Source organism: Humulus lupulus, chromosome 3 (assembly GCF_963169125.1).
Source record: "Humulus lupulus chromosome 3, drHumLupu1.1, whole genome shotgun sequence".
Taxonomy (NCBI): Eukaryota; Viridiplantae; Streptophyta; class Magnoliopsida; order Rosales; family Cannabaceae; genus Humulus; species Humulus lupulus.
The window spans coordinates 163,623,626-163,638,139 of NC_084795.1; positions in this window are offsets into that span (position 1 = coordinate 163,623,626).

A 14,514-nucleotide genomic window follows, 5' to 3' on the forward strand; every position below is an offset into this window, starting at 1 on the left:
TCAATTTTCAACCTAAACCAAGGATCACAAAATGTTACTAGTTATCTTACTATTTGTTCTTGTGGAGGATCTAAGGACTTACTCAATTATAAGCAACAAGATTATTTGTGTTTTTTTTTTCATTTTTTTACTGTTCCTAATTTTGTTTTATTATTTCAAAAAGAGGACCTTAAATATTAAAAATATGGTGTCTTAGTCGGCAACTAATTATTTCATAAATAAACATTTTTTTTACTCTCCCTAATTTTATTTATTTTTTAAATGAGGACCTTAAATATTAAAAAATATGACGTCTTAGTCGGCAACTGAACATCAATCCAGTGCATACTAAAACGTACAAAAAATAAATTCACAATGTACCTCAGAACAATTAGCTTACATACATACATACATACATACATTTTATATATAAAGAAAAAAAATAAAAATCAACCGTTAAAAAATATATTTTTGAGTGAAAAGAAATCTGAATTAATAAAAGGATTCCCTTACAATAACTGATCAAATTGGAGGGGGATATCCTCCAACTAGTGTACATCCTCATCCAGCCCTAGAGCAAACTTAGCAAGGCCATGAGCAGCGTCATTAACAGATCTAGAAATGTACATCCTTATCCAACCCTACAATAAACTTAACAAGGCCATGAGCGGCGTCATTAATAGATCTAGAAAAAAAAAGCTATTAATATCATTAACTAAGTCAGAGAAAAAAGAAATTTGTTTATCACTGATGGACCCAAAATGGGTATGTTTTAAATATTTATATCACAAGCGCACGAATCGTTCATATAGAATAGTGATCGTGTAAGCAAGGATGTCGAACCGAAATGAGTTGTCTAAAATTGAAAAGAAAACTATTATAAACCAAAATTAATAAATTCTAACCTAGCTCCAAAGATTGATAAAAATTTGTAACAATAAAAATAAAATAAAAGACAATAATAATGATATTAAAGACAATACATATAACATAAATTAATAATAGAAATCAAGATGGTAAAAGAAATATTATTAAGATAATAGAATCCACAAAATATAAGTTCAATAATATTTAAAAGTACATTGATTCCCAAGTTTGAGTAATAGTAGAAATTAATCAAACAATCACTTATTCAAATTAGATATTCTATTTAAGCACAAGTTTTTATAAAAATATAGGATCTATCTTTACTTTTAAAAATTATAATTTCAAAGCATTTAGTGTAAATCAATCTAATGAAATAACAAATAAATCAATGAACATTATTTATAAGTGTTATCCAGATTTCCGGATAGCGTTTAAATGGATAGCCTCGGGGAAGATAAATTATCAAAGTCTTTCACGAAAGGTGACCAGAGCTTGCGGATGGACAGAAAGGCTTCGCCTCTCCCGTTCAGTGTCCAGCAGACTCTTTCAAGCAACCGCGACGCGGAAGCTCGTCGATTCTCCCGGACTCCCGAAGGGATGTCCGTCGGGGAAGGTCCTTCCAGGAGAAGTTCTTATCAGGTTACCTTCGCGGATACAGTTCCGTGTCTCGCACGGAAGAAGACCAAGCGGCCGAGTCATGGAGGAGGCATAGTTGGAATGATATCCACCTGACACAGGATCCCGCCTGACACGCCCGACAGGTCGAGGCCGCACACATCCCAGCACGCCTAAAAGTACTATTTCGCCTACTGTTCCGCTGACAGCCTGGAAAAGACAGCTGCCTTTGTGCATTCCCCATACTTTCACGTGAATATACCCACATAGAGCCTGGTAGCCAGGCGACTACGGTAATTGTATCCCCTATTTATGGCTGGTGTAATTAAGACTCATGGGGGGCAGAGTAAAACCCTAATAAAAAACTCTGGCTATAAAGACCTCCTCATTTGGCAATAGAGAGGGGGGGGGGGGGGGGAGAAACGGATGACATAGAGAGAACTCTGTCAAAATCTCTCTAGCTTCGTCTTCTTCTAGAGAACTCGAGAGAAACACTGTGAGTTTGTGAGGTTCTTGTACACCAACCATTTTACTGTAATTCTCTACAAGTATAATAACATCGACTCGTGGACTAGGGCTCGTTAACGCCTGAACCACGTAAAAAACTTATTTGTCTATTTATATTTCTGCACTTCTACGGTTCTTATCCGTTTATTAGTTTGCCTGTATTCGTTTCCGAAAAACTCGGTAAACATTTTGGTGCTTTCATTGAGAGCTGTAGGAAGTTGTTAGTCAGCTCTTTTTCTGCGTACTGAAAAGATGGTGACTACGAGAAAATCCGCGGTTGACAAAAATGCTAAGGTCAACCCCGATACTATGATGGAAGATGCGGTACAAAACGAACCCTCGGCAGCCCAGACCGAAGGAGAAAGTACCCACGACTCGGACTACCAAGGTGAAGACCCGACGTCCCGCCAGGATCGGGTCAGTACTGAAGATACGACATACTTAGAAAACGAAGAAGAGTATGTCCGAGACGGTTACTACAAAGACGGCTACTACTACGAGAAGGATCCAGAACTGGTCCAAGTAGCCGAAGAACTGGTGGCCACTAAGGCCAAGCTCGCTGAGCAGGAGCGCGTCTCCGGAAAAATGCAGCGCATGATGGAGCGCCTCCAAAGTAAGTTCGGAGTTCTAGGCGACTCGGACGAGGACGCCTCTGTTTTGGGTGGTGCTGATGCCACCATGCCAGATCCCGCCACTGCTGGACCATCCAAAGCCGCCCCTAACAAGGGCAAAGAAAAAGTTGGGGAGCCTGTGCGCACTAACGCCCCTGCACCTCCTAAAGACGTGAATCACCAGGCCGACTGCCCCCCCCCCCCCCCCCCCCCCGCGCGCAGAAGGTCTCTGGCGCTTCTAAGCCCACACGTCCTTCAGCCCCAAGGGGGCACTCTGTGCCTAAAGGGCCCGGTGCTAAGGCACCCAGGCCAAGGGGAAGGAATAACCGCCCCAGTGATTCCATCAACCAGGACGGTCGGGCTGCGGACACGCACTCCGAAGATAGCTGGTCCACGGTGGACCTAAGGAAAAGGCTGGAGGCCAAGTACGAAAAGGTCAAAGGAGAAAAGGCCCGGCCTCGCGGAGATGACCTGCGAAATCATCTCAACGACAAGCTCCGGGGACGTGACCTCCCGGAGAGCGATACAAAGAGGCTCGAGGAACAGATTGCTGCCTTGACCAAGCTGGCCCGGAAGCAAAGTGGGGCCCTGTCAGACTCTGAGGAAGAAGACCCGGAACCATGTATTCGGAGGATCGCGGAAACGCCCCTCCCGGAGAACTTCAAAATGCCTCACATAGAATTATATGAGGGGAGGACAGACCCGCGCACCCATCTAGCTAAATACAACAAGATGATGCAAGTGGCGCGCGTCAGTGAGGATGCCAAATGCATGTGCTTCTCACTCACCCTTACTAAGTCCGCGGAAGACTGGTGGAAAAGATTAGCTCCCGGATCCATCCACAGTTGGAAGGAGCTATAGTCCGCATTCAGGAGGCAGTTCATCGCTGCCCGGGACCACGACATGGAGGTTGGTTCTTTAACCAACATCAAGCAGCTACCCAATGAGAGCCTCAAAGCTTTCATTCAAAGAATGATGGAAGCTACTGGTAAGACCAAGGTCAGTGATGACATGAAGCTGATCGCCCTTCAATCGGGGCTTACCGTCGGTTCCCTGCTATGGGGAGAAATGCAAAGGAGGCGAGCAGAAACTCTGTCCGAATTCATATCAAAAGCTCAAGGAATCATCAACTTTGAGGATGCCTACCAACAGGCCTTTGGAGTTCCCCCAGCTCCAACGCCCTCCGTAACTGCACCGAGCTTTGCTTCGCAAGCTCCCGCGCCATCCCTCACGCTTCCAGGAACCCAGTTCACTCCAAGCGTGTATGGACCTTCCGCGTCTGCTCAGACGCTGAGTCAAACCCATTTCTCTGGGTACGGAGCTGTACCAATCGGATGTAGTATTGCTCCCGGCCCGTCGCAACCGCAAGCGGAAGGCCCAGAACGACATCTGAGCCAATCGCGGAATAAACGAGGCGGAAGAAACTCCAACCGGGGGGACCATTCAAAGAAACCACGGAAGGACTATGAGCCCAAGTTCACAGAGTACACCAGTTTAATAGATTCACGAGAGAATGTCTATCGGGCGACCTGTAATATGGTCAACTACAGGAAGCCCCCGAAAGTATCTCACGGAGGAAGGCGTCCGCGAGACTCCAATAAGAAGTGTGAGTTCCACGGAGACGTGGGGCACACCACAAATGAATGTCTTCAGCTGAAGGATGAGATCGAGTCCCTGGCAAGAGCAGGACACCTCGGTCAATGGGTGAGGATACCCATAATCTATCCCAGACAGGGAGTAGTTCACGGAGCTGCATATTCTCCGGGACAGAGGGGGACCGCTAGCGCTCCTGAAGCCGGTCACCCCCAAGCTCCTGGGTCTCAGTTCCCAGCGCTTCCTGCTCCGACCTCTCCAGCACCCATTGCATTATTGGCTCCAGGACCCGGAAACCCATATCCGCCCGGCCTTGCTCCGCCACCCGTTGACGGACACGTAGCCACCATTTCCGGAGGACCGCACCTTGCCGGAAGCACCCGAAACGCCCAGAAAAGGTACTTGAGGGAGTTAGAACACACCGGAGAGATGTGCGCCTTGGTTCAGTCACCTGCTCAGCGTCCCCGAATGATGGATCTTCCCATCACCTTCACGGAAGATGACGCCCGACATGTGCACTTCCCCCACAACGATCCCCTCGTGGTGGAAGCTCAGATTGCCAATAAGAAGGTATCACAGATCCTTGTCGATAATGGAAGCTCCGTGAACATCCTCTTCAAAGCTTCCTTCCACGCGATCGGATTAACCGAGACAGACCTGACCCCATGCCCCATCCAGCTTCAGGGGTTCAATGGAGATACACTCATGCCATTAGGCAAGATTCAACTTCCAGTCACCCTCAGAGGAGAAAGCGACGCTTGTGCCTTCAAGCACTGCACATTCGTAGTGGTCGACTGCCCCATGGCGTATAATGCTATCCTAGGCCGACCGGTCCTAATTGATTGCGGGGCCATAACCTCGATACGCCACTTATGCCTGAAGTTTCCATGCGACGACGCGCGTATCGGCACCCTCCGGGGAGACCAACAAAGTGCACGAAGCTGTTATAACGTCTCCGTCCGATCCGTCTGCACGGTCCAGGAGGCGGTTGTTGCCGCTCCTTTAGTGGAAGATTTACCAGAAACTGGGGGTGCCCAAGGGGCATGCGTTGACGAACTCGACCCTAGAGTGGGGGTCGAGAGAGCGATAGAGCCGATGGAGGAAGTCGAAGAGGTGATCCTCAACCCGGGAGATCCCACCAAAGTCATTCAGGTAGGGAAAAACCTTCCATCGGCCATTCGAGAAAAGATCGTGGCCACTGTGAAGAATAATCAGGATATCCTGGCATGGTCCCACGCTGATATGACGGGGATTAATCCTAATGTTGCGTGCCACACACTCAACATAGACCCATCTGCAACTCCAGTTCGCCAAAAGAGGAGGCCGTTAGACCCAGTGAGGGCCGAAGCAGTCAAAGCTGAAGTGGACAAGCTGATGTCCATAGGCTTTCTCCAGGAATCACACTATCCCGTGTGGTTGGCCAACCCGGTTCTGGTCCCGAAACCCAATGGGTCCTGGAGAATGTGTATTGACTTCAAGGACCTAAACAGAGCCTGCCCGAAAGACTGTTTCCCTCTTCCGCGAATCGATCAGATGGTAGATGCCACTTCCGGGTATGAACTCTTATCCTTCATGGATGCATACTCCGGATACAACCAGATCAAGATGCATGTCGTGGACCAGGAACACACCAGCTTCCTCACGGACAAGGGTGTCTACTGTTACGTGGTCATGCCTTTCGGTTTGAAGAATGCTGGGGCGACATACCAGCGTCTAGTAAACAAGATGTTTAAGGACCAGCTGGGGAGGAACATGGAGGTGTACGTAGACGACATGTTGGTAAAATCCAAGACCTCCAGGGACCACAGCGACGACCTTGAGGAGGCTTTCGCCGTGATCCGAAAGTATGGAATGAAACTGAATCCGAAGAAATGCACTTTCGGGGTCTCGTCTGGGAAGTTCCTCGGTTTCATTGTCAGCTCCCGCGGAGTGGAGGCCAACCCTGAGAAAATTAAGGCATTCATAGACATGCCTTCTCCCCGGAAGCATAAGGATGTCCAAAGCGTTACCAGAAGGATAGCTGCTCTCAGCCGCTTCGTATCTAAGGCCACTGACAAATGTGTCCCCTTCTTCAATGTGTTTCGAGGAAACAAAAGATTCGAGTGGACCCCCGAATGCGAAGCAGCCTTCCAACACCTCAAGGAACATCTAACCCGAGCCCCCATTCTGTCCAAACCTGTCGAAGGAGAGGCGTTGTTCTTATACTTAGCTGTGACAAAGCACGCCGTGAGTGCCGCTCTCGTCCGGGAAGACGGCCGTATCCAGCTCCCTGTGTATTACGTGAGCAAGAGGTTGCTGGACGCCGAGTCCAGATATTCAATGATCGAGAAACTCTCCCTCTGCTTGCTAATCGCTTCGAGGAAGCTAAGGCCCTATTTCCAGGCGCACACCATCAGAGTACTCACCAACCACCCTCTCCGACAAGTCTTGCAGAAGCCCGAGTCTTCTGGCAGATTACTTAAATGGGCCATGGAACTGAGCCAGTTTGACATCCACTACCAGCCACGTGTTTCCATAAAAGGACAAGCTCTCGCGGACTTTATTGCGGAATGCTTGGGAATGAATGACCTCCCGGAAGATCCTATCCCGGAACTTCCCACATGGAAGGTCTATGTAGACAGAGCCTCAAATGAAAAAGGAGCTGGAGCAGGGGTCATCCTAATATCTCCCCAAGGACATCAGCTCCAGAGCGCCATCCGTTTCGCGTTCCCAGCATCCAACAACGAGGCAGAACACGAGGCCATGCTAGCTGGATTACAACTGGCCAGAGAAGTCGGAGCCCAAAAAATCGAAGTATACAACGACTCCCTACTTGTGGTAAACCAAATATCCGGGGAATACCAGACGAAAGGTGAAAAAATGGCTGCCTACGTGTCTCTCTCCCGCGGCCTCCTGCAGCATTTCAAAGGCTACCAAATCCGCTAGGTCCCCCGGGACCAGAACTCACTCGCGGACACACTGGCCAAGCTTGCAACAGACCCGGAGATTGAACAATATGGCCTAGTGCCCATCGGGCACTTAGAAGCACCTAGTACCGAGACACAGAGGGTAAATGCCCTCATCGACCATTCCCATTCCTGGATAGGACCCATCCTCAGATTTCTCACCACCGGAGAGCTCCCCACTGATAAAGCCGACGCAAGAAAGCTCCAGTATCAAGCTCCCCGATACGTGGTTATGGATGGAAAGCTTTACCGCAGGGGGTTGTCCATACCCTTCCTTAGGTGTGTTGCCGGAACCGAAATCAGCGCCATCATCCATGAGATTCACGGAGGCTTCTGTGGCGACCATACCTCCGGGCTGAGCCTCTCCAAAAAGATCCTTCGACAAGGATACTTCTGGCCCACCATGAAGAAGGATTGTGTGGATTATGTCAGAAAATGTGAGCAGTGCCAGAGGTACGCCAAGGTTCCGCGAGCGCCGCCTACAGAAATTACCTTAATGACCAGCCCCTGGCCGTTCGCCGTTTGGGGCATTGACCTAGTAGGTTCCCTTCTGACTGGAAGGGGTGGAGTGAAGTACACCATAGTCGCGGTAGACTACTTCACCAAATGGGCTGAAGCTGAACCTATGAACACGGTCACGTCTAAGAAAGCACTGGACTTTGTCATCAAGAATATAGTGTGTCATTTCGGGCTTCCACGAAAAATTGTGTCCGACAACGGGAAGCAATTTGACAGTGAGCATTTCACGGACTTCTGTGCTTCGCATGGAATCATCAAAAGCTTTTCCGCAGTCGCCAGACCTCAAGCTAATGGACAAGTGGAAGCAGTGAACAAAATTTTAAAGACCACGTTGAAGAAAAAACTCCAAGCATGCAAGGCTCATTGGCCGGAAGAGCTTCCGCGAGTACTGTGGGCCTATCGCACAACAGAGAGAACTTCGACGGGGCACACACCTTACTCCATGACCTTCGGTTGCGAGGCCGTCATCCCAGTAGAAACTATGATCCCCTCTCACAGGCAGGACACCTACGACCCTACCCGGAACCACGCCCTTCTCCAGGAGTCCCTGGACATGATCGAAGAGCTCCGGGAGCAGTCACAGGTCCAACTCAAAATGTACCAAGGCAAGATAGCCCGACACTTCAACACAAGAGTCAAGAGCCGTACATTCGAGGTTGGAGACCTTGTCCTACGGAGAGTATTTCCTGCTACGTAGGATCCGGGAGTGGGAGTCCTCGGACCCAACTGGGAAGGCCCCTATGAAGTCCACGAAAAAGTGGGCCATGGGACGTATCACTTGAAGAGACTCGACGGATCTAAAGTCCCGCGCGCCTGGAACGCGGAGCACCTCCGCCGTTACTATCAGTAGGCCCCGGACTATCTAGTCAAAAGTCCTTGGTGGACGTAGCAAAAATGTAAAATATGGAGACAATCCTCCCAGCTGTAAAACACATGCCTAACAGGCTAATTTAATAAAACACGGAGAGTTTCACTCCGCTTTTACTGCATTTTTTATCCCTTTGTTCCAAGCTGCGTTTTAACAAGTGACCACGCGGTCCGGAGACGTCCGGACCCCACGCTCACTTGGGGGGGTATACATGGCTAAGGCATAGCCATACGCCCCTTGAACAAAATCATAAAGAGAACACCACTTATGTGCTAGCATTGTGTTTGAAATTTTTAAATTGATTAAGCTTAGGTTGATTTATTGCCATGAACATATTTGCATTACGTGTCATGTGTGCATTATGTGATTATGTGAAAATTGCCATGAAAATATCTGCCATTATGCATCATGAAAATTATCTCCTGTGTAGCCCAGCGATGAACAGGACTGTAGGTTGGGGGACATTCAGAGAGCTACGCCGAAACACCCCCAACTTCCTAACAAGTCCTTCGCAGAATACTCCGCGACTGCTGAAAGCTTTGCTTCGCAAGCTTCAGCTCCGGGTCTCATAAAGTAATGCATGGAAAGATCCGCGACCGCTGAGAGCTTTGCTTCGCAAGCTCCAGCTCCGGGTCCCGCAAGGCGAGAGATGGCAAGACCCGCGGCCGCTGTAAGCTTTGCTTCGCAGGTTTCAGCTCCGGGTCTCACAAAATAATGCATGGCGAACTCCTCGACCACTGCAAACTTCGCTTCACAAGCTTCAGCTCTGGGAGCAAATATAATCGATCCCCCAATTACAGCAGGCCTTGCTTCGCAAAGCCTCTGCTCCAGAATCGCACATGGTAGGTGTGACAATTTCCCCGACCGCAACGAACCTTGCCTCGCAAGGCTTCATGCCAAGTCCCTGAAGTCGGCCACCGTGGGTTCCGCGACGACAGTTAGTTTTTCTTCGCAATGATCTAGCCCTAAGTCTAGCAACGCTCACCAAAAGAACTCCCGTTCCGGCACCATCCCGCGGAAACGTATTAAGTGTTAGCCTCGCAAGCTTTGTAAAGATCGCAATGGAGAGATGGAACGGGTCACCCTAGCCATCCCCGCGAACGGTATAACTACAAGTCCCGAGATTGGCTATTTACCTTAGGAAGGCTGAGTACGATGAAAGAGGGAGTCTGGCCATTGGAACCAGGAATCCTCCGCAACCTAGAAACTACGTGGGAAAAGACATAAGCCGTTGGAGCTTCAAGTTAGAAATGCATAGGTTCTGGCCGTTGGAACCAAAACCTAATGCGCCCCTACAGCAGTTTCTACCGTATAAAAGCCTACCCTAAACGCAAAGTTAAGAGAACTCGGCAGAAAAGGAAAGAAAATGCTATAATTATGGCAAATATGTCTGCAATGAGAAAAGAGTACAGGGAGCTTCGCCCCAAAGAAAAATACAAATGAAAAATAATAATCAGTAAAGAATATTTTTTACAAAAGATAAGACCCCTTCAAGCACTGGGGGTGGCAGCGGCATCCACGACCGGGGTCTCAGAGACAGCGGTTTCAACTGGGGCTGGCGGAGTCAGCTCATTGGAAGATGGAACGTCATCAATGGCAAGTTCAGAGGTCCCCGCCTCTTCGGGATCCTCTGCCTCAGGGACTCCAGCAGGCTCGTCGATGTTATAAGTCTGGATGTACATCTCTGGGCTTTGATCGCACGCCTGTATCTTTTCCCTCATGGCGGCGGCGTCCTCTCCCAGGTAGCCTACTACCTCCGGGTTTATTTTCCAAAGTTGGTGCATGAGGACCACGTGGGATAGATTGATCGTTCTATTCAGCACCACCCCGGCATCTTCCTTCTCCTTCAAGCGCTCCGCCTCAGAGGTCGCCAGCTTTGCCTCCGCGACAGCCAATTGAGCCCTCAGTTTTTCCAGCTCGGCCTTGGATGCATCCCGCTCTCCCTTAAGGGAATCAATCTCCTTGCACTGCACCTTATTGTGATCCAGCAAGGATTGCTTCTCGGTCACATGCCCCCTGACGGTGAATTGCAAGGCTCCAATCTGTTTATCCTTCTCAGCAAGCCCCAACTCCAGCATAGACGCGAGATCCTTGCTCCTCTTATGATCTTGCTCCTCCTTGTGCAGCCTATTCTGAAGAGTGGCATATTCCTCTTGCCGCTTAAGGAGGAGATCATTTTTCGATTGCAAGCGGGCTTCCAAGGTATCTTTCTCCTCCCTGGCTTGGGATAGCTCTTCCCAGAGCTTGGAGTTTTCGGCCTTCAAGTCATCCGACCGCTGCTTGAACTCATTCTCCGCGCTGGCCCGGTACTCTCGATATTTGGCAAGATATTTCTTGTCCGCCTCTTCCTCAGCCGTGCGCCGGGCCTGGTCAATCTTCTCCGAAGCCTCCCCCCTTATGCTCTCGACCTGTTGGGTCAGTTTCTGCTTCTCCGCCTCCAAGGCCTGGCGAGCCACCTGACTCTCCTCCAGCTGAACCAGAACTGCACCCACCTCCCGGAACGAGCGTTCCGCGATGAGAGAGGCCTGCAAGGAAAGACAATAGAATGAGTTAAGCGGAACCAAATGTACTAATACAATTGATCCCGGAGCACAACAACTGACAGCTTACCCCCGAAAGTTGCTGCTTTACGGCATGTGTCAGCAACAGCGGGTCTTTACTGCTACTGATGGCCCATTTCTCAGAATTGAGTTCGCACAAGCTCAGGGCCATATCCTCCATCATCTCCGCTCCGAACGGCGCCAATGAACGTCCGAGCCTAGGCACCAGCCTCTTCTCCAAGGCTGGGCCATCCAAAACCGCTCCAGCCGGGTGAAGGGATCTCACCCCCTCGGCCAGCTCAGCTCTCTTCACGGCAGACAAGTTGTCTGCCCTTCCTTGAGTAACAGCCTTCTCGGCCTCCAACTGCCTCTTCAAAAAATTATCGACCCGTCTTACACCCTCCAGGAGGGCAGCGGGAAAACAGGTTGGTTTCTGAGGGAAGTGGAACTTCAGGCCAGGCCGAGGAAGGCTTGCTTGTTGAGAAAGTGGAAGAGAAGAAGAAGAAGGAGACCCCGAAAGGGTGGACTCCCTTTGGACTGTAGGAGGAAGTAGACGGGGTATTGGGGACGGTAGCGAAGACACTACCGCCCCGCTTTGTGGTTGCTGCTGATGTTGCTGTTGCTTTTGCTGCTGCTGTGGCGGTGTTGATTGTCTTTGTGGTTGTTGTTGTTGTTGCTGTTGGAGTTGTGTTTGCTGCTGGTTGGGGGTAATCTGGTGGGGACTGCGCGTAGCCCGGAGGTCTCCATCACCTCCGGGAGAAGAGTGTCTAAGGCGTTTCTTCTTGTCGCCCTCAGCCTCTCCTCCGGAGCGCTTGCTCACCCCGGCCCTCTTCGCGGGGAACACAAGACCTTCCCCATCGCTGTTACTGCTCGAGACCACCATGTTCTCGGAAGGCCCCTCGACAGGAGGCTTCTCCACCACGGGCACGATTGACCTCTCCACCACCAGAGACCCTTGCGCCTCGCCACTTGTCTTCTTGGGTGTGGCAGCTTTACCTCCCCTACCAGATCCGGCCTTTCGTCTTTTCCCCTTGGACGGGTCTTGGCTGGTGGCGGCCTTCTTGATAAGAGAGGTAGCTCTCCCCAACATCTTTGCTTCAGGATATTCTGCAAGAAATGTGCGAAGCAAGGTTAACCAACCAGCAAGCAATGTGGAAAAAGATAAGCAGAAAACAAAACAGGCACCAACATAACATCACGAACAAGTCCCCCAGGCAGGGAATAAGAAACAAAAAAGGGAAAAGTTTGAAAGGGACGACCATGCACAAGAAACGTGGATGGCCTTCCCCGAGCAAAACAAAACACCGCTTCCTGCTCCAGGAAGCTCCCGTATTCCTTGAAGCCCGGGAATGACATGCTGAGGGGAGAAGGGTCAACCATGATGACACCTTCTGGCAGACTACTGTCACTCAAACACTCGAGGAGCTCATCTACCCTATCGCAATATCTGCCAAAGGGTATCCTACGCGGATCTAGCCTAAGGAAGCGGGGATCGAACCCCGCCTGAGAAGTCCGGGAAACCTCAGACAGGCTGGGGGTGTGGATCAATCGAAAACTAGTCTTTCCTCTTCCGGAGGTACCAGCTCCCGGAGTCCCTTCATTGGGGTAAGCTGCGGCGTGGCGAGCCTCGATCTCTTCTTCCTCCGGCTGGGGGTCGGGGAACCTCTCTGCCCAACTAGGAGATAAATTATTCTCATCCCGGGCCGCTTGGCAGATCACCTTGGACAGCTCCAGAGCAATCTGCTCCCGGATGTCAGCTGACACCTGACTTTGCCCCCTGCCACTCACTGGCTCAATACTTTGGAAAGAGGCGAGCAGCCCATACTCCCTCAAAGAGTCGGTGGTCACAAGTCCTTCCACCTTCAGCTCTTCCTCCGAGAGCCCCTCGTAGAATTTTGACCTCCTTATCATCTCCGCACAGCGAGGTGTCCGCGGGACGGCTTCTGCAAAATTCAAATACGAGTATTAGAGATCCTCCCGAAAGGCAAACCAAACGTAAAGAAACAAAGTTAAAAAGGAGAGGAAGGAGCACTTACCAGGGACTTTGAAGTCCAAAGATAGGGCTGGCACCCTCTTCAATGGGAAGCCAGTCGTCAGGAACCAGTACTCCCAGAGATCTGGAACCCTCGCGGTATGACAGGTGGGACACATCATGTCCAGGTACCTCTCCAGCTTGTAAAACCCCACCTTGTCTGGATGACCTCTCATGGGCTGAGACTTCAGCCCATAGAAGTATAGCACCTCCTCCGGGGTAGGGGCCTCTAGGTCCCGGGACTTGCAAAAGATGTACCACCCCGCTAGGAGCTTGTAGCTGGGGGGAATCAACTGGAAGGGGGCAATCCCCGCCTTCACACAGAAATTGGCGAAATAACTTCTTAGGGGCAAGTGCGCCCCACACACTATGTGTGCCCAGCTCTAGGCACCAAAACCCTCGTGACTCTGACTAGTAGACTCACCTAGCACCGACAGGCGGTGCCACATCAGGCCTGGGATGTTCTTCAGGCCTGCCTCTGAGGAATACAGCTCCAGCATGCCGTAGTTCCTGAACAGGTTCGGCTTCTGGTCCATCTCCCAGATTGAACTGTTGATAGTCGGTGGGCTAGCCGCGACCACTTTAGTTTTTCCTTTCCCCTTTGAGCCAGCGACAGGGGAACCTTTCTCCTGGGCAGATTCAGCCTCTACCGCAGCGATGAGTTGTTCCTTTGAGGTGTTCGTCATTGAACAAAAGAAACAAAGAAGAAAACACTCTAAGAAGTCAGCACCCTTGTCATACCCTAACGGTATCAAAGGCGTCGGGGAGACCCTCCCCGAAAACTGCTTGGAGAGGCTCCCACCGAGCTTGCCGAGGGGTTGGCACCATGCCACCCGAAGGATAGCAAGGAACCAAACTCAAACTCCGAGCCTAAGCCCGCCGAGAAAAGTGTTTTTCTAGAGGAAGACACCCTAAAGGCATTCACGCTTATGCCCTAAAACAGCAAACCAGAACAGCACAAGCAAGACGAGGAACAACTTTCCAAACGCAAATCATCAAAGCATGCAAAGAGATCACTTATTGGCTCACATCAGTCACATGCCTATCAAAGCCCTATTCACGCATGCATAAAGATGACACCGGCAGAAAACTCAACCCTAACAACTACCAACAATATGAGGTTTAGAAGGAAATTTCAAAGTAAAAATACTTACTGGTATTCGGGTATTTGAAGGTTGAGGGAGTAACCGGATCACTGCACCGCACGAACACGTGGAGTGAAAGCTGCAAGGACAGACAACGATTCAAACCTGGAACTTCGGCGAACAAACCTACGGCCAAAACGAAAGAAAAGTTTATGGATTCCTTACCAAAAGAAGTGGCGAATTCGAAGAAAAGGAAGCTTGGAAGCTTGAGAGTTCGAAGACTTGGGAATCTGAGAATCTGAAGGCTCGAGAATTTGAAAGCGTAAAGAGGAAGAAAGGTCCGTTCCCTCATT